We start from the raw sequence: 18,819 nt of genomic DNA on the forward strand, positions 1-18,819 counted from the left end.
TCAGACTAGTATTTTAATTGTTGTTCTACACGTTTGTCAGGTGGTGAGCTGTGGATCATGCAGTTGAGTTGTATTTTGTCTCTATTATTTTACTGTCAAATTTTGTAGGGTAACAATGAATTTACTAAAGACAGCTCTGCTTATTTCAGTTATTAATTGTCAGGAAGTAGTCTGGGATCAGTTGACCTATTTCATTGCTTCTTAGTGCTTAATGAGGTAGGCAAGGACAAATCACAGACAGAGGAGGTACATTCTGCTATCAAAGCACAGAAATTGTAAGAGTTAGTGGTACTTTCTTCTGGTCCATCAACTGTAAAATAAAACTGTTGAGTTACTTCCTAAGCACAGTTGCTACAAGAAAGTTCAGTTGTTGGTCTAATTTAATCAGCAAGTTACAGTTCTATTAAGTCATCTTAAAAGTTGAATATTCTTAGCTTTATGAAAAATTCCAAAGCTATTAATGCTGTCTGCTCTTTGTCACATTCATTTGTTTAACTTCCTTGCAAAATAGTTCTTACTTTACAGTAAAAATTTTGTCATGTGGTCTGACAAGTTATGTCTAGCATTTGTAATAGCCTCATTAGGACCAAACGTGCTGAAAGCCTGTTACAAAATCACCATCTCAATTTACTGATAATGTAACACTTTAAAATTTTAGAAATTTTAGCTTAGTACTGTTTTCTACTTTTGTGTTTAAATGTTTTCTTATATAAAGTTGAAGGGGACTGTTGGATGTATATTGCCCTTCTTCCATAATGGTGTATTTAACATGATATTGTCTCATTAAAAACCTGGAGTACATAAGACAACAGTGACACTGGATTTAAGTTTACCTGTACTGGTACATATTCTCTTTCTTTGTATTAGGAGAAAACTCAGAATACTGTCTTGATTTTTTTTTTAAAGAATTGAAGCAATTTTGGTACAGAACAAACTAATTCACCATATGCAATACTGGTAAAACTATTTCCAAGAAAATGCAGGCTGTTTGCTTCACTCTTGAGAAAAAAAAAAAAAAAGGAGATAATGAAATAAATATTTGTGAAGTGTTCAATCAGGCACCAAAATGTTCAAGGTATGAGGTGTATGTTTCTATTCATATAGTTAAGGAAACAGGTGTTTACTAAATACTCCAGCTAAACTGCAGGTGTCTTTGGCCCAGATTGACTTAGTAAGGTTAGAAATATAATCAGTAATGCAATGTGGCATGTTAAATCCAGTGTGTCAATGCTGGCTGATTGAGCAATTAATATTGGGTATCTCTGAATACTGCAAATGGTTCAGTAACTACATTATAGTTTGCTATATATAAAAGGTGGAAAGATTGTAATAACTGTTGGAGGAGAAAACATAAAAATTCAGAATGCTCGCAGTCCTGTGGACTTCAAATGCATGTTACAACATGCTATCTAATTAAGCAAATGCAGTGACAAATGAGTTCTTTTACTTGCAGGTTTGTGTGAATGCCAAAGGTAAGAAAGAGAAGCCTCCTGTAGGGTGAGGGAAGGAGTGGAAATGTTTCACAGCACCTGGAGAAGTCATTCCAGGTGCCTCTGTGCTTCCCTAGATCTTTCCATTAATAATCTTGTACTTCCTGTCTCTGAAAACCCAACAAAAAAACACCCTGTTTTCTGAATGCTTTGCTCACCTTAAGGAAAAAGAAACCTCATCTAAAAAATGTTGTGTTAGGAGTGGAAATCTGTATTCTCAAATATATCTTGGAATTTCTCTTTGAAGAGCTGGAATAATATTTAATTACACATGTGTTGGAGCATAGTTTGGGCTCTATGTGTGCAAGCAGATTCCTGCTGACAGCAGTTTGTGCATCAAACACTGATTGTGGCTTTCTCTCATCTTTCTCACTTTTCACACCAGATGGTTCTCTGTCCTTCTTATATGTATCTCTAAGAAACCACTGCAAAAATCCTGAAAATCGTAATTCTTATTCTTCGTGTTTCTGGATGTTTAATTTTCACTGGAGACTTTTATTTTTCTTTCCATTTCCTTATATCCCACCATTGGCAATGAGTGTTGTATGCAAACTTAAATGTGAATGGGAAATTTCTGTCCTTCGAGTAAATTGGTTCCCTTGTAACAAAAACCTTTGGGAGCATTATTTCCTCCAGTTTGTGTTTTGGTTTTATGTGCAGCTTTCCAGGTGAACTCTTGGGCTTCGTGTGAGCATCTGGCATGGACGACTTAACCTAGGAAAGGAGAAACTCCTTATGCTTGACTGAAAATGAGAATACAATGATAAATGTCCTGCTGCAGTGAATGCATTCTCTGGAAGGCCAGTTTGTTTCATAGTAATATCAAAAAAAGTAGCAATTGTTTTGAAACTTTTGCTGCGTCTAAATTTTCTTTTTTCAGAGCAGGTAGGGAGCAACAATCCCAATGTAGCTGTAGTTTGTGTGACCCAGCTTCTGTTTTAGACAAATTTTAATACTGAGACAGGCTAGTTATGAGTCAGGAGTTGACACTGAATTTTAGGAAGTCACAAAAATTCCTAGATCTTCTTCACAGTGCTTTAGTTGAGGGCACATGTGCTTCTTAAGGGGTTTCTTTCTTTACTAATTTTCTGTGAAGGCCTTGACATAGACATTGCCCATGTGAATGCCTGAACTTTAATGACACTTATAGGCTCAAGCAGTTACAATGTGTGTATATTAAATAGCAAAAGTAGTCTTTTAAATTGTAAATAATAAGAAAAAACTCTCTCTCCCTATTCAAGTGCTTTTGTTTGTAGTTACAGTGATATTGAAATACCATACACATCTAATTAACTTAAAACCAAAAAAGTATATGCAAAAATATTTAGGACCATAGATCTCTGCCCTTTCTAATATCAGGATTTGAAAACAAATCCAAAATAAAAAATTTGTATCTGACTAAAATTCTTAATTGTCAGTTTTAGTCCCCTACAAAATAACAAAAGGGCTTGAGATTGAGCATAATTCCTCAAGCACTAAAAAAGAACTAATAGAAGTTGTTATAAGACTTCTAGAGTGTTACAGGAATCTTCTGATCTCAGCCTGAAAATAAAGCAACCACTGTTGTTGCCCAGCAATATTTAACTTCAGTGTAAGTAAAGACTCACACAAATTTTTTTTGAAATTTTTTTTACCACTACAAAACTGTTGTCTCTACATCCTTGAATTTTCTTTTTGCTTCATTTTCCATTCTGCCCCTGAAGACAAGCTGTAGACAACGGTAAATGTTTTTCTTTAAATGTTCTTTTCGTATTTTTCTTGTTCATTGCATCTGTCTTGCACTTAGGGAAAGCCTGCAGGACATGTAAAAAAGCTGTGCCAGTTCTTCAGTGGACTTGTTTCTTGGTCTCACCTTATCTTGCAAGATACATCTGTGTGTCTAGATTTAGATTCTTGAGATCCTTCACAGCACAAATACTGTTTTATGCCCCTATAGGGTCTTGCTTTTCATCTTGCTAACAATCATTTCCTTGGTTCTTTTTTTTTTTTTTTTGAAATTGACTTAAGCTCGAATTCATTGATTTAAATGGAGATTAGTTGCTACATGAACCTCTAGCACTATTTTTCATGATTCTCCCATAGTAAAACAACTTTTAATTAAGACTCCAGAGACCAAGTTTCACTCCCTGAAAAACAATTTTTGAGACTATATATATGTATATAGTTAGGAAGTTATTTGAAGTAACTAGAACATTTTTTGCTATCATGAGCATTGATTGATAGTGTTACTGTTTGGGCTGACATTCACCTGTTTCATTACTAATTTTTCTGTTAGATTTCCTTTTTCCCACTTGTTAGTTCATTTACACAGCAGTTTTATCCAGCTTCTCCAGTCTAAGGGTTTTTTTGCATGCACCAAAAGAGTTTCTTGTGATAAGACCTTGCTTTTTCTTTGCCCTTTGAAGTAAAATGCTATGCATCATCTATTCCTTGGAGTATTTTAGAGAGAGAAACTTAGATATTTTTCAGAAATTTACTTTTAAACTAAGGAATTTCGTAACAGCAGGCTCTTGAAAAAATATTGACAAACAAGAAAAGGAATGGTACAAAAACTGTATCAGTAGCACCAATATCGGTGTCAGAAAGGTGTGTACCATTTTCTTTAATAATATTCATTAGAAACCGGAAATAAAAATAATGCAGCATAACTGACAATGTAAATAGGAATGTTACTTTAAACAGAATCTGAACTACTATTTTTATTGCTACCTATTACAGATGAAAAAGAAATTGTATCAAGAACAGGATATTTAGCTTAAACCTAAGGGAGTTTGGTTCTCTTTGTCATGTTGCATTTTGACACTTTTCTCTGTTCACTTTCTTATGCATCTTACATCTGTGCACTAGTTAAAGGGTGACTTTTTTGAACATCATCTACAGAGTGGCCTTGGGAGAGCATATGCTCTTCAAACTCACTCACTTCAGTCAACTCCTCTGGATAAGCAACCTTGAAGTGCTGACTTGGTACAGACTGCAGCTTTAGGAGAGGTAGTTTGAAGTCATCCTTCTTAATATGCTTGCCTAGGATAGGTGACAAATGTGCTGCCAGTTCCGGCAGGTGCTTTATTTCCATGGCAGTCTGACAGAAAACAATTATGTTCACTTTAAAGTAGAAAACAAGGGTGTAATCTGAAATCTCACCTACGGTTTCTCAGAGACTTAGTGATAGACTGCCTCCAACTTTGTAGCATAATACTCCATGTGCAACCCCACTCACAACTTGGGTTAGGCATTGGTAGTGGGAAGAATCCAAATTTATATATTGGCCTTCATAAATCACTTTGACAGTCTCTTCTGCAAGGTCTAGAGGTGCAAACTGTTAATATTTATTCATTTAGAGTTGATTTAAGCAAGCTTCATTTCTGCACTTGCTCAAAACACATTAGAGTGACTGGGAGAAAAACAATTAAAGAGAGAGATTGTCTCATAATTCAGAACTAAATGACACACACATACCTGTCTTATCCCACCTCTCTTCACAAATTAAATATGTCCCAATATTAGGAATTTGTTTTGGGGATTGACTGTACATCCTCCTTGAAAGTGTAGAGAATAAAGCAGTATACATGTGCGTATGTTATTTAAATACATAAATAAATATGTTAAATGTTTATGTTTAAATACATAAATAAATATTTATATTTTTAAATAAATTTAAATGCATAAATAAAATTGTTAGAGGCAGCAGCCTATATGTGGTGGTGCATCTATGTCCACACTATGACCTCTCAAGGCAGAAACCTTAAAATAGAAACCTTCACAGTCAGCAGCATCCTCAGAACTGCTTGAGAACCAGCAGTTGCTGCAGCTGTGTTCATGGAGTGAAATCCAGGTCAGATTTTCCAGGATTGTAGAGAGAATAGTCATAATCGAGGTAGCTGGCATGAGTTGCACTTTGTTTTTCTCTCAGAGTAAAGCTGATGTTTCCTTAGTTTGTACCCACATCTGCTGGGTATTGGCTATGACTGCATTACCAGTGGAGAAGATTTATGCTATATCAAGGCATTCTGACATTCTGCATCACTTACTGGGTGTTGGGTGGTTTTTTTTAAGGATGGGACTTCTGTTCTTTAAATTTTATTTATTTTATTTATAGTTATGGTTAGTAGCATCATTTAACCATGGGATACTGTTGTTGGATCTTCTGCTAGAGTCTCAAACTTTGTTCCTAGGGCTCCATTTGTTGCCTTGCATATTGTATGATTTGTAAAGCTCACAGTTGAGACTTGTGACATCTCCACTATCAATGTGTGAGTGCATGCAGCCTTGTCTGCAAATATAATACTTGATGTGATGTGAGGGCCTGCTGAAGAATAATGAACAAAATTGTGAAATAAATCTTTAAGTTATTAGGGTTATAAGAGTTCTGTTTCTGTTTGTATGACAGCCTCCATTTTTCCTTTATTGTTTTATTTGTTGTTGTTTTGAGGAACACAGAAATAGGCCTCTATATATTATAATTTTATATAACTCTGCACTATATATTATAACTGTGCTATGTACTATAACTTTCAGCAACAGTTTTTAGAGGAATTACTCTTTTGGGTTGTTCAAAAATGTTATTTATTACAGAAATTGACAAACCCATATCATTTTGAAAAACCTTTTTCACACCTGGATTTCTTACTCTACAGGACATGGCTGTTATTCTCTCCTGTCATAGTTGTTTGTTATTTTTCTCTCCATAGTTATAAGATTCAGAATTTCTTTACAGTAAATTATAATTAAACTATTTACACATGACATTGATTAGTTTTACTTAGCTGTCTTTTATGGAAAAAAACAATTAAAGATAGATCCAAGGACTAAAGTATATTTTGTTTTCATTCTCTTCACCTTAAGTTCAAATAAGTTTTAAATCAACAGATTTACCTCACTTTTGGATTTTTTTTTTTTAATTCAGAATATAAACACCATTTTAAAAGCCCTGTCCTAAAAACATGTCTTAAATTTCTGAGAAGTTGTGCATATAAGCATACAGTTTTGTACGTAAGAATCTGTTTTGATTAAACATCAGACATTGTCCAAAATTAAGATTTGAGTAAAAGACAGAATATTTTTGCCAGGTGGTATGAAACTATGCTTAGTTTTTGACGTTTTATAATATATAGAAACATTTTAAATGTACATATGCAAATTTTTGTATTTACTTGTATGGGAACATTACTTTGCATATGATTCATTGTTTAAGCAATTAAACATAGCCACCTTACACTTCTTTTGCTGTGGTTAACTTGGATTCAAACAAAATGCTTTGAATATCTTCTGTTTATATACGCCCAAAGTGCTTCAAACTGTTACATATTACAGTGACTTTAAAAATTTCAAAAGTTTAGTTCAATCTATGAAAAATTTGTTAATCATTAGTGCTTCAGAAGAGCCTTCATATTGTAAGGTATGTAAAATGCCTTTTTGAGATGATTTTGCTCAGACTTCTGCTTCTAGTGGTCTGTGTCCCTCGTTGAAAGACACAATGCTAAACTGAAAGAAAATTAAAAGTGTTTTCAGATTTTCAAGTGAATATTAAGTTTATCTATGGATAAAAGTGAAGTCCAGCATTCAGGTCTCAATTATAATTTACGTTTTGAGAGGGAGTAAACTTTTTTGGGGGATTTCTCTCTGTTGTACCTTCTACAGTAAGTTCATGTAATAAAATACAGTTTTCACATAGAACTTGGCCTCTGCTATGTTACCGAACAGATGAGTAAAGTTGATTTCTTGAGTTTGTCAGTGTCACTAATGAAATGCTTACTACAGGAGGTCATTCATTTCCTGAATGCCAGGTGTGTACAGAAGTGGTGTGCCTGATAAAAACTAAATCTGTGCAAGAACTTTGTGTTCTAAGAGCAGGAAAAAAGGGTAAGGATGCCCATTCAAGCAGGGGTAAACAGAATGTGGATGTTAAAGCTTTTGTCTTTTCTCCCTACTGATCACTGTGTTATGTGCAGTTTTGATGACGATAATTTATCAGTACTTGTTTTAAGTTACTTATTTCTGAAACCCCCAATGCTGAAAAGAAGCAGCAGCAGCGGCCTCTTAACCACACCCAGCTGTGTTTTACTTCTACTTTTTGCAGTCCGGAAAAGGCTGAGAGAAAAATGGAACTATTTTCTCCAAAGCCATCTACCAAAGAGCAAAAAATTTCATCCTGATTATACTTTCTAGGTTGGCATTTTCAGAGGTAGAGAAAGGTGATCCAAATCAAGTAATTTAGTAACATCAGGCTCTAGTGAGCTGGTGTAGGAGCATGCAGAGGCATCTGTTAATCTCAAGCCTACCTTTGTTGGCACATTGCTCCATCTCAGACTGGTTTCTCTGGGCTGTGCAGAGCCAAATAGAATTAAGCCCCACGCGTTACTCAGTAAGGAGTTGTTGGTTTGAGACCTGACCGTGCAGGACACATTTTGTATTTGAAAAAGTCTGTCGTATTAGATCCTTAGGCATAGATTCCAATTTGGATTTTAATGTATGCAGTTGAGGTAGTTTCAAATGATTTCATCTCAGTAGTGTCATTAATTCCTCAAATCAATGTAGCTTAAGCTGAGATAACACTTTGTAATGACATTGGAATAAAAAAAAGGTATCTTTATTTGTTCAAGAGCTTATTTTCACAAGATGTTATTAGCTTAGAATCTTCTCATTGTCCTAATTTTTTAAAGCCATCAATCTAACACACACAGAGGAATTTGCTAGAATAAGAATTAGAAAAACACTGTAGTTAAATTTGCATTGACTTTCAAGAGACAAGGTATTTTCTGGTTTTCCTGAAAAGTGGTTAAGGCTGCAGAGAAAAGCATATTATCATGAGAACATCTTTTATAAATGTTCACTGTTCTTTCTCAGGTGTCTTTTGAGATCTTCAATTTGAAGTTCTGTAGAATTGTAGAGTGTTGTAGTTTGGAAGGGAAACGACCAAAAGATCATCTTAAATGTCATCAATCCCAACAATCCTGCTGTGGGCTAGGACACTTTTCACTAGACCAGGTTGGTCAGAGCCCCATTCAGCCTGGCCTTGGACAATTCCAGGGATGGGGCATCCACAACTTCTCTGGGCAACTTGTCCATTGTCTCACCACCCACACAGCAAAAAATGTCTTACTACTGTCTGATCTAAATACTGGTAGAATTTATAGGGAAGTAAATTAGAAAGGGAGTTTATCAATGCAATAAAATAACTTCTGACTGAAAAGAAAATGAATTTTGTTGCAGGGAGATTTTTTTTTGGTTTTTTAGATTTTTTTTTTTCTTTTCCAAATAGTACAGCTGTGGCTGCTTTCAAGGGTCCCAGGATGAGGGAAGAGATGAGAATCTTGACTCCATATTTCAGCAGGCTGATTAATTATTTTATGATATATATTATATTAAAAATGCTATACGAAAAGAATAGAAGAAATTATACAGACAGAAGGCTAGCAAGGAATAGAATAGAATGATAACAAAAGCTCGTGACTGCTCAGAGCCTCGACACAGCTGGATCAATGATTGGTCATTAAGTAGAAACAACTCACATGGAGCAGTCAAAGATGCACCTTTTGGATTCCACAGCAGCAGATAATTATTATTAGATTTCTTTTCTGAGGCTTCTCAGGAGAAAAAATCCTGGCAAAGGGATTTTCATAAAATGTCACTGTGACATACAGGTACGTTTTGAGTTGGGATGCCTCGTTGAATATAAACCACTACTTCTGTCTGAACGTACTACATAAAAGTGCAGGGCAAGAGGAATAACCAGACAAGTGACTAATGTCTCAAGGGTAACAAGATTATTCACAAAGCCAAAAGTACTAGTGCATTTTTTTTTACAGCTAGAAGCTTAGAACTTTTATGTAGTTGAGATAATTATTGAGATCTTTTTGTGAAAACTCCTGCAAGCAAGGTATTTTCATGGAATATCCTCTCAAGTGGCATCTTCCCTCTTCTAGAGAGATTATTTAAAAGTGATCTAGTAATCCACTCACTCTTGATTTAAGAGTCAATCTCTAGACTATGAAATAGCTCCCTTAAGCCTCTCATATATATATTTTTTTTTAATCCAGCTAACTGTTAATACAAAATACTGCAGGAAATCCTGGATCATCTGCGTGGTTGTATTATAGGTCAGCTCTTTTGCAGCTTAAGCTCACAACCTTTATCTTCATAATGGAGAAATGTATGGTCTTATTTCAAATTGTTATTGGGAAAAAAAAAGGATATCTGATGGAATACATTGACCTGTGTTAACATGCAATGTTGGATTGGGAGCATGCTTTTCCATTATTTATCTTGAGCTCCTTAAAACAAACAAAAACTTGTCTCAAGCTGAGCTGTTCCTGTTTGTTTATTTTCATGACTGGTTATTTATTGTAGTTCCCAGTGGCTGCCACCATTTTAGCAAGTCATGAATTGTGCATAATATTGCTTGAACGGAAAAGTGCGGAAGTCTGAACATGGGTGGACTTCCATAGCCCACATTTTTCTTTCATCTAAGCTAACATAGTCCAAGTAGTAGTTATTTATAGATACCAAAATACTATGTGAATGTATATTCTATTTTCCATAAATCTTCACTTGTGTTACTATGCTATTTTATCCTTGTGTACTATTTAGCTGTACTTAAACAACTTGTATGTGTTTCTTCTTGAATATGTGAATAGTTAATTATTTAAAACTCTGCATTTTTCTATACATTTTGTTTAGCCTGGAGAAAAGGAGGCTTAGAAGTGACCTTATCATTCTCTTGAACCACCTGAGAGGAGGTTGTAGCCAGGTGGGGGTTGATCTCTTCTGCCAGGTAGCAAGTGATAGGATAAGAAGAAATGCTGTCAAGTTACACCAGTGAAAATTTGGATTGAGCATAAAGAAATTTCTTTACTGAAAGGGTGTCAGACACAGGAACAGTCTGTCCAGGGAAGTGGTGGAGTCGCCATCCCTGGAGGTATTTATCAGATGTGGCTCTTGAGGATGTGGTTTAGTGGGGGACTTTGCAGACAACCATAATGATTCTATGACTATTCAAAGCCCACAGGCTGATAAGCATGCCAGAATAATGACATACTAATTTCAATAGATGCAAAGAAAACTTGCCTTATTTGTGCAAATTTCATCAATATGTGAAATTTATTGTTCTGTTTGGTGAGAGGGGAAAAAGGAAACAGAAAGAGAAATCAGTATTGCACGAAGCTTGTTACAGTTCTGTCTGTGACTGGCCTTAGAAACATAGTAAACTATGTATTAATATCCTGCTTTCCTACTTATGGGTTGGAAAGTTGTGTCCTAATTAAATATGAAGCAGGGAGTATCTTAATGTAAAATAGTTTTCACTTTGTGGAGTTCAGCCTAGACATAATTGAAGTTTTCAGAGAAATTGTCCAAGTTCTTTTTTGTATTTGCTAATTGCTTTTATATTTGTAGGCCAGAAAGACTGTGGTTTTAGTTTATTTCCTACATGGAAGGTTATTTGGTTCGTACACTGCACTTAAGAATACAGAACTAAATCCATTGCTTTCCTCTGGAAACTCAAATACAGGAAGAGGCTTGTAGAAATTAATAAAATTTATCTTAATAAAGGGTCTGTGTACATGTCATATTCTCTCAGTAAGTATTTGATTTGTGTTTTTTCATTTCCCAGTTCATAAAGGGATTATGTGATCTGTATCTGAGAAACTGTGAGGCTGGGCTCAGGGACATGAGAAGTTTTTACCAGGCTCCTGTTAGGACCCTGTCTCTTTTCTTCCCTCCTGCTGTTACCATGACGTATCAGGTTTTCAAAGGATGTTTTTTGCTGATAATGAAATGTTCTCATTAAAATCTAAATAAGAAAACAAGTATTGAAATAAGCTACCACTATAATGTGGCCACATACAGGAATGAAATGGAACAAAACAAAATGAGTAATGACATTGGCAAATATTTTTTTTGCAGATAAAGGTGTAATTTTACTTGTTTCAGAGGATTCTTCCCCCCTTTTTTTTTATAGATGATCCATGTAAAGCATTTTTCACTTGAGCATTTTTTTTTAAAGAAACAATCCACAAAGGAATGAAAAATCATTACTGAGAAATTTCATATGTCCAATTCAAAATGTCTTTGTGCAAATAATCTCTAATGGTTTCTTGTCTGTATTTTGCTTATGTCATTTTGAATTTCCATGCAGCATTGCTGGAGGGGGAAAGGAGAAATCATCTTAGTGTTTGTACATATTTGGCTTTCCTCAAACAGTTGTAACAACACTTTTCAGACATGGAAGGAGGTTGAGGGTTTTTTTAATGAGATCAAAGGATCAAAGTTAACTTTTTCCCTTGACAAAGAAGTTTTGTCTTAAAGGCAGAAAAAGCATTTTGTGGAGTATACTTTTATCTTGGCCCCTAAAGAAGCTCTATCTCTTGTTTGTGTACAGTGCAATGACAGTATGGAATGTAGCACTTTAAATGCATTCATATTTTGGTAAACTGAAACATTATTTTTGGAAATATTTCTTTTTAAAAATGAATGCGTGCATACAGAATTAATTCCAGCAGTTATGTGAAACTTTGGGGTAGGGAAAGGAGCAATTCATCTGAACATATGTTTTTAGTAAAATGTTGATCAAGGAAAAAGTTAGAGGTGTCTACCTAAATGAAATTGCTTTTAATTTTTGTCCACTAGTTCAGAGGTACTTTTTTCAAAACTGAAAAACAAATTAAAATTTTAATTGTGATTTAAGCAGCCATTATGTAATCTGGGAATAATATCTGCTCTGATTCTCATTTATCAGTCTAAATTTGGTTTCTGTCCATTAACTTGGTGTCACAAGAAAAATCTAAAAGTATTACCTAGTTTTGTCTTGAAAGGCTCACAGCTTTGTTATCCCTTCAGCTGGTTTGGGTCTTGATGCTAATTTAAATATGTTTTGAACATGAGATGAATATTGTCATGTTTGCCTCTGTGTATGTAGCAAATTTTTGAATTTCAGAGAAGGGTTAGCTGTCCACTGCAAATAAAGAGGCATGAGATAATGGAATGAACAGAGGGGGATGGTTCATGGTGAACCTCTTTTTCTTAGAAGTTAAATCTCAAAGGTTCACAGTTCTAGACCATTCTTTTACAACTATTTACTTGCTTACTAACCTCTTTTGACCTAAGTTATTTGAAAAAAAAAAAATCTTGTATGGACACAGATAACCAATCTGATTTCATGATCATTCCTTCCTCAACTGCCACCAGAGCACACCATCCAAAATTCAGCTTTTCCTCCCACCTCCGCCCCAGGGACAGTCAAGAAGAGCACTTGATCACTTTCCAGTGATATGCTCCATACTAGAGTTCTTGATGTATGGGTTGATATGTGCCTGGATTTACCTATATAATGTGTCCATTGTCAGGAAATTGAGTGTGTTAGTGGGTCTTGTGTTTCCCAGCTATTTGAGAAATTTTCTGCACTAAATCCTGAAAATTGGAAGACCAAATAAAAAACTGGCAGAAGCTCTGCCCGATGATACGCTGAATACCTCTTAAAATCTCTTTGTCAGGTGACTTGTTATTAGGGAGCAAATGTCCATAATCTTTCCTCTTGTCTTTCTACCTGAAGGAAGGGGAGTGGAATCATACCACTTAAATCAGCACATATTGTGGCTCTTCTGATGTCTCTTAAAGCTGATTTTTAAGGCAAGTCCTCTTCAGAAGTACAAGGGAAGGAGAATGTGAAGGAGTAGCTAAACATGCAGAAAGGGCTTTTTTGGCCACAACTGTCTTTTGAAAGGCTGTGGTAACATTCAGTTGCAGTAAATTTTCTTTCTGTATTATATTTTAAATTTCAACAGGCAACTGTTCTCTCAATATTATGAGATTTATTTTTTTCCTATCTCTTTGCTTAACAAAAACAACAACAAAAAACAAAGAACAATGACAAAAAAGATGAACACCTTCCTGCATAATTGTGCTCAGTTCCTATAGATTTTGGTGGCTGTTTTATACTTCACCTGCTTCTTGCAGCAAAGGTTCCATCCGTACCAATTCCTTAAAGTCCATTTTTTATCTGAGTGATGGTTTTGCTTCAGCTTTAAAAACTGTTGCCTGCTATCTATTTTTTTCAATTTTTTGCTATATATTCTTTTCCTTTTTTTCCCCCTTTTTCCTGCTTCTAGTTGTGCTGACACTGGTTAATGTACAGGTGAGTCAAAACTATCTTTACATTGTGAATCCAGCCCATTTTGCCATCAGGATACTTGTAAAGGTCTGCCCCAGCCTGCACTATAGTTGCAGTCTTCATGTGCCCACTCGTAGTGGAAGACCAGCAATTATTATGGTGTAACTAATTGTAGATTAGTATTAGAAGGTGATGCTCTTCAGAGGCTGGTTCTTAATTACAGCCTTTCTTTATCCTCTTCTGGAGTTGTAAACAGTTGTAAAAGAATTTTAATAACATACAAGCTTTCTATTGCTATGATATTTTAATTTTTCTTTTTTGTTCTTATGCTCTGAGATGTGACTAAGGATGGCTCAAGGATCAGGTTTAAGATGCTTAAAAAACAGATGTTGTGACACTTCCTGTCATATAAGATGTGCATGCATAATGTCCACTTGAAGCAGTTGCAAATCTATGGTCCATTTTAAAATCTGATGCAGTGAGCATTTCAAGACCAAGTATTTTTGTGGAAGCAGCACATCTTAATGATTCTAAGTGAATTCTGATTTTTAAGATTCTTCAGGTGCAGTCTGATAGATGCATTGTATCTTACAAAAAGTTCAGAATGTCTCTTTGAAAACTGTATAAGATTTGGTCCCTAGTCTAGTAAGAGGGAGAGAGCGGACCAGGGAAATTACTGCTTTGAACATGTCAGAATTACATCATCAGAGGTTTCTCTCATTAATACACTCCTTCTGTGCACCTTCATTAATAGATCTCATTTACAAAAAAGACATTTCAATTTAAACCATGCATTTTCTGTTCAAGACTTTAATATACAGTCATAAGTACTTTATTGATTATCAGGCAAATGAGACTCTTCTTGAAACCTGCCCTTTTTGTAGAATGACAAAATACCAGAGACCCTGACTTCTGATTTCTAACTGTTCTTTCTGGAAAAAAAAAACCACAAACTTGAAAATTTCAATACCCATTTCCACAAAGAAAAAAAATGACACAACAAACAAACAAAAACCCCACCCACAATACAAATAATCTTGCCTTAGGCATCCTCATTATGATTGACTCTAATGAGCAGAGATCTTTCAGCAGATTATGCTGTCACCATAAGAATGTTATGCTAGGATTTTTCAAATATGTTAAAACAAATAAACATGACTTAAAAAATTGCTTTCAAATGTCTGGTTGGAGTCTTGCATAAACCACTTATCATCTTTCATTTTTTATGTAAGAGTATCTTAAAATAAAAAATCCCCCACACAACACAAACAAACAAATAAAGCCCCGAACTGGGAAGCTAACAATGAACAAGTTGAAGGGAGGGGAAGCAAAAGACTCTAAAACAATGAATGCAAAAAGTCAATAAGTTGATGCAGGATGTTCTTCTGACATACACATAAATTATATTTCTACCAACATAGCTATTTACCATCCGCTGAGGATACTGCTTTTGAAACACACAGCAAAGCAGCACTTTTGTTCCTTGGAATATAAGTGTATTTCAAAACTAATTTTCTTCCCAGATAAAGAGTCAAATTATTGTGAGAGGAACAATAAGGAAATTATTTCCACTTCATAGAATTTAAACTGGTTATGGTACTTGATTAATCTGTTTATTGAATAGTAAGCAAAAGGCATATGAATCATAATGTAAATGTACTGTTTAATTTGGCATAAGTCTCATGAGAGTTTGTAACTCTTGAGGCTTCCACTTTTCTCCTCAGGTTGCTCAAAATATTCACACTTTCACAAGGAGGTTTTTGGCAGATTTGTAATTCCCTAGCTTAAATAATCATTTAATTTTTACTTCAGATAATGCCATTCCTCTTTAATCTGTCTGAACTCCTGTTGGATGTTTATTTGAGCAGCCCTATGGTTTACCTTGCGTTATTAGCTGAAAATTCCTTCCAAAACCCAGCAATCATACTGTGTTGGTTTCAGTGGAAATGCCAAAAAGCAATGCGTAATGCTGTGTTGTGCTGCGTTCCATGTGGGGGTCGGTGGTTTTGGTATGTCTTTAAATACAGCTAGAAAGTACCAAACCAACTTTTGTGTTGGCTACTAGATGTAGCTATCATCACTCTTTCCCAAGAGACTATCTTATGCAGAGTTACTCTTAAAGCTCATTCTGTGTATTGATTTCACAAAAGGGTTTAGTATGAGCATTTGAAAGTAGCAGGGCGAGAAGATTCATTTTACCTGTTGCCCACACTCAAAGTTCTTTCTCTACACATTGAGTTTTCTTCATGAATCTCCTTATAATATTTGCTTTAATAACTATAGAAAAATGGATTATTTAGCTAATATGTCTTCTCTCAGGACTATTTTAAACTATTAACAAAGTGACTCCTGAAATGTGGGTTTCATTTTTTTATTTTCCCCAACATGTTTGAGTTTTACAGATGGCATATATTTCATTCATCCCTCAGCAGTAGCCCTGAAGCCAGAGGAGAAGTTGGCCAATCTTTTCCAGTGTTGTCAGTCCTTGGCATTTATTTTCATCTGCTGTGTAAAGAAACCCAAACCAACACCGAAAGTCCCACACAAAATCAAGGCTGCAAACAAAAAAAAATCCAAAACCTTAACCCGATATGACCTTGAATCCTCACTGCATGATTATTTAGCATCAGTCTTATATATTCTTTTGCTGCAAGGTAGAAGTACAATAAGACTTTGAATGTCTTCTTGCTAAGTAGTGAAATTGAAGTAATTGTAGAATGAAAATGCCCTGCTGAACAGTAGGAAGGCTGGATATTGGCAGGACTGTGCTTTTTTATCAGATCACTAAAGTGAGTCTGTTTCTTGAAACAAATTATTTGAGGACACTCTGTAAGAGAAACCTGACTTTAAAATGCTTCTCATTTGGAAGATGTTTTGTATTGTGAGACATTGCTAATTTACAATTCTGGATCACAATATTTGCCTTTTTCTTTAATGATGGGTTTGGGTGTACTGACCAAGCACTACACACATTATGCTGGACTGGTGTTGTCAAACTCTCTAATAATTAAACAATTGGAAAATACATCTGTATGTTCCCAATCTTTATTTTCTGAACAGTATTTAATTGTAAGATACAATTGTGGCCAAAAATTATTTGGTACATGTTGCCATGATATTTAATTGCTGAATTGGGAACCTGAAAGGATTTCAGTGCAAAAGGCTTCTTATCTAATATGAAGTGTGGCTAATTTCAGAATCATTTTACTATTTTTTCACTCTTCAGTGTGGTAAAATTGTCTGCTAATATTCAAGATTTTCTTTGTGAGAATTCTCTAAGTTGATATGAAAATTTGTATTCCTTTATTTCTATAAACTTTTATTTTGAGAGTAGGATATTGAATTTTACTCTCCATGATGGTTTCAGGATATTGAGGGGTTTTTTGGCCAAGGATAACTAATTCTTAAGTAAATATCCTTATATATCTAAAATGTGGCTTCAGTTAGGTGTTAGTTCCACCTAAGGTTTCAGCTGTTGTATAGAATTGTGTGTAGAAACAAATACTCCAATTGATTGCTTTTTAAATATTGTGTTTATTTATATTTGTGTATATGCAAGTTCATAGCAGGAGACATTACAGTAGCAGATGTCTTTGAAACAGTGCTGAGTTCTGCAAGCAAAATACCAATTGTACCTTCCAAATTCCCAAATCACTTATGTCATGTTCAGAAAACAAATAACTCCATTTCCTTATCTGAAACGATGCATAACTTATGGCAACTTAAATACCATTGATTGGTTTTCTGCATCAGAGGAGTCTTAACATTGGCAGCCACAGCCTTGAGACCGAGCACATTGAGGGTCTCTGCACTCTTTAAGAACTGTGCAACAGTGCCCAGGTACCACTCCAGATGCTGTTTGGAGTTTTCAATTTCTTTGAGGAAAAAGTAGTGTAGCAGTATGATGCTGTGCCTTTTCAAAGACTTTTACAGTAATTGCATCATTCTGTTTTTAAAAATACCATAGTAAGTGCCCAGGTTCACTGGAAACAATGGCAGACGATATGATTAAAATTGTGAGGATCTTGAGAAGATTTTTCCTAAAATAAATGTTTTTAGGAAGTTTATAAATGCATTCTCAGCATGGCAGGGTTGAACCAGCCTCAGGTGGGGGGCAGGAGGCAGCTGGCAGAAAGAAGCTTTAATTTCAAAGTAGTGATATGTGAGTGTAGGAAGAATCTTGGGAATGTACTCCTTTGAGGACAGTAGGTAAGAAGAGATTTAGAGGTGCAGCCGGAAATACACTCTGATGGCTTATTTGTACTGTTTGAAGAAAACCAGGGCTTCTCACAATGCACCTTGTGTTTTGATTGCTGATATCTATTTTAGAATGCCTTCCCCCTACACTTTGTTAAAAGTTTATTCCAAATTTTAATTTCAAGTTTTCTCATTTTGTGATGTTAACAAATGCATAGTTATTACTTAAGTAATTAGATTTGTTCCTGTAATAAGAACAGGATAATACTGAACTTTCATTTTTTATTTACTTTAATTTTCCTGTACATGAAACACTATGTAAGTGGTCTTTCTCCTCTGTTTACATTTTTTTTCTTAATTCTTTATATGCTCGTTCAAATTAGACAAATAAATTTTTACTGATACCAGCAAGTAAACCATCCAAGATATTTGTTTGATTTATGCCTTTCTTGGACCTCTGTGTTTCTGCCTTGTTCTAAACTCACTTTGTAAGCCCATTAACCTGTCAGTTGTGGTACCAGTTAATAATTGGCAGTGCTGAAAGATCTAGCTAGAACTTCTCTGCCTGCATCATCTGTTAAAAAAGTTTGTTGATATAGATTTATACTTTTTTGTTAGATTTTTTTTCCTGTTTTGTTGTGTTGTTTTGGTTTTTTTTTAACCTTTGGAATGTGTTCTGCAATATTTCTGTTCTTAAATATTTTAGTGAGCTCTTGGAAGTGGTTGACTAAATAATGTATACTGTGCCGTGTTCACATAGAGCCTGGTGGAAATGTCACAGTATCAAAGTCAGTCTCTTGTTTTTTACCAGGATGCAGCTAATAGGAAACAGCAAAATGGGAGCTGTTTCAGTGTAAAAGCATCACAAAGAGTTTAGTTGCTGCTTTATTGTTTTAAATACTCTGTGAGGACATTGAGTAAGTTGTAAGTCAGAAATATATTATTCTACACTGGGAAAGGAGGCCTGAAAGTTTCTAAGCATAGATTAATAAAATAATTATATTCTCAAGGTGCCTTCTAGCCTAGGTA

General features: G+C 35.0%; 1 protein-coding gene across 20 annotated transcripts in view; it reads left to right on the forward strand.

Annotated features, from left to right (window-relative positions):
• The window catches only part of GBE1 (1,4-alpha-glucan branching enzyme 1), a 139,088-nt gene that overhangs the window by 95,325 nt on the left and 24,944 nt on the right, over positions 1-18,819 (forward strand). The gene's annotated exons all lie outside the window — the stretch shown is intronic.

The sequence above is a fragment of the Motacilla alba genome, chromosome 1 (assembly GCF_015832195.1).
Source record: "Motacilla alba alba isolate MOTALB_02 chromosome 1, Motacilla_alba_V1.0_pri, whole genome shotgun sequence".
In the NCBI taxonomy this organism is placed as follows: domain Eukaryota; kingdom Metazoa; phylum Chordata; class Aves; order Passeriformes; family Motacillidae; genus Motacilla; species Motacilla alba.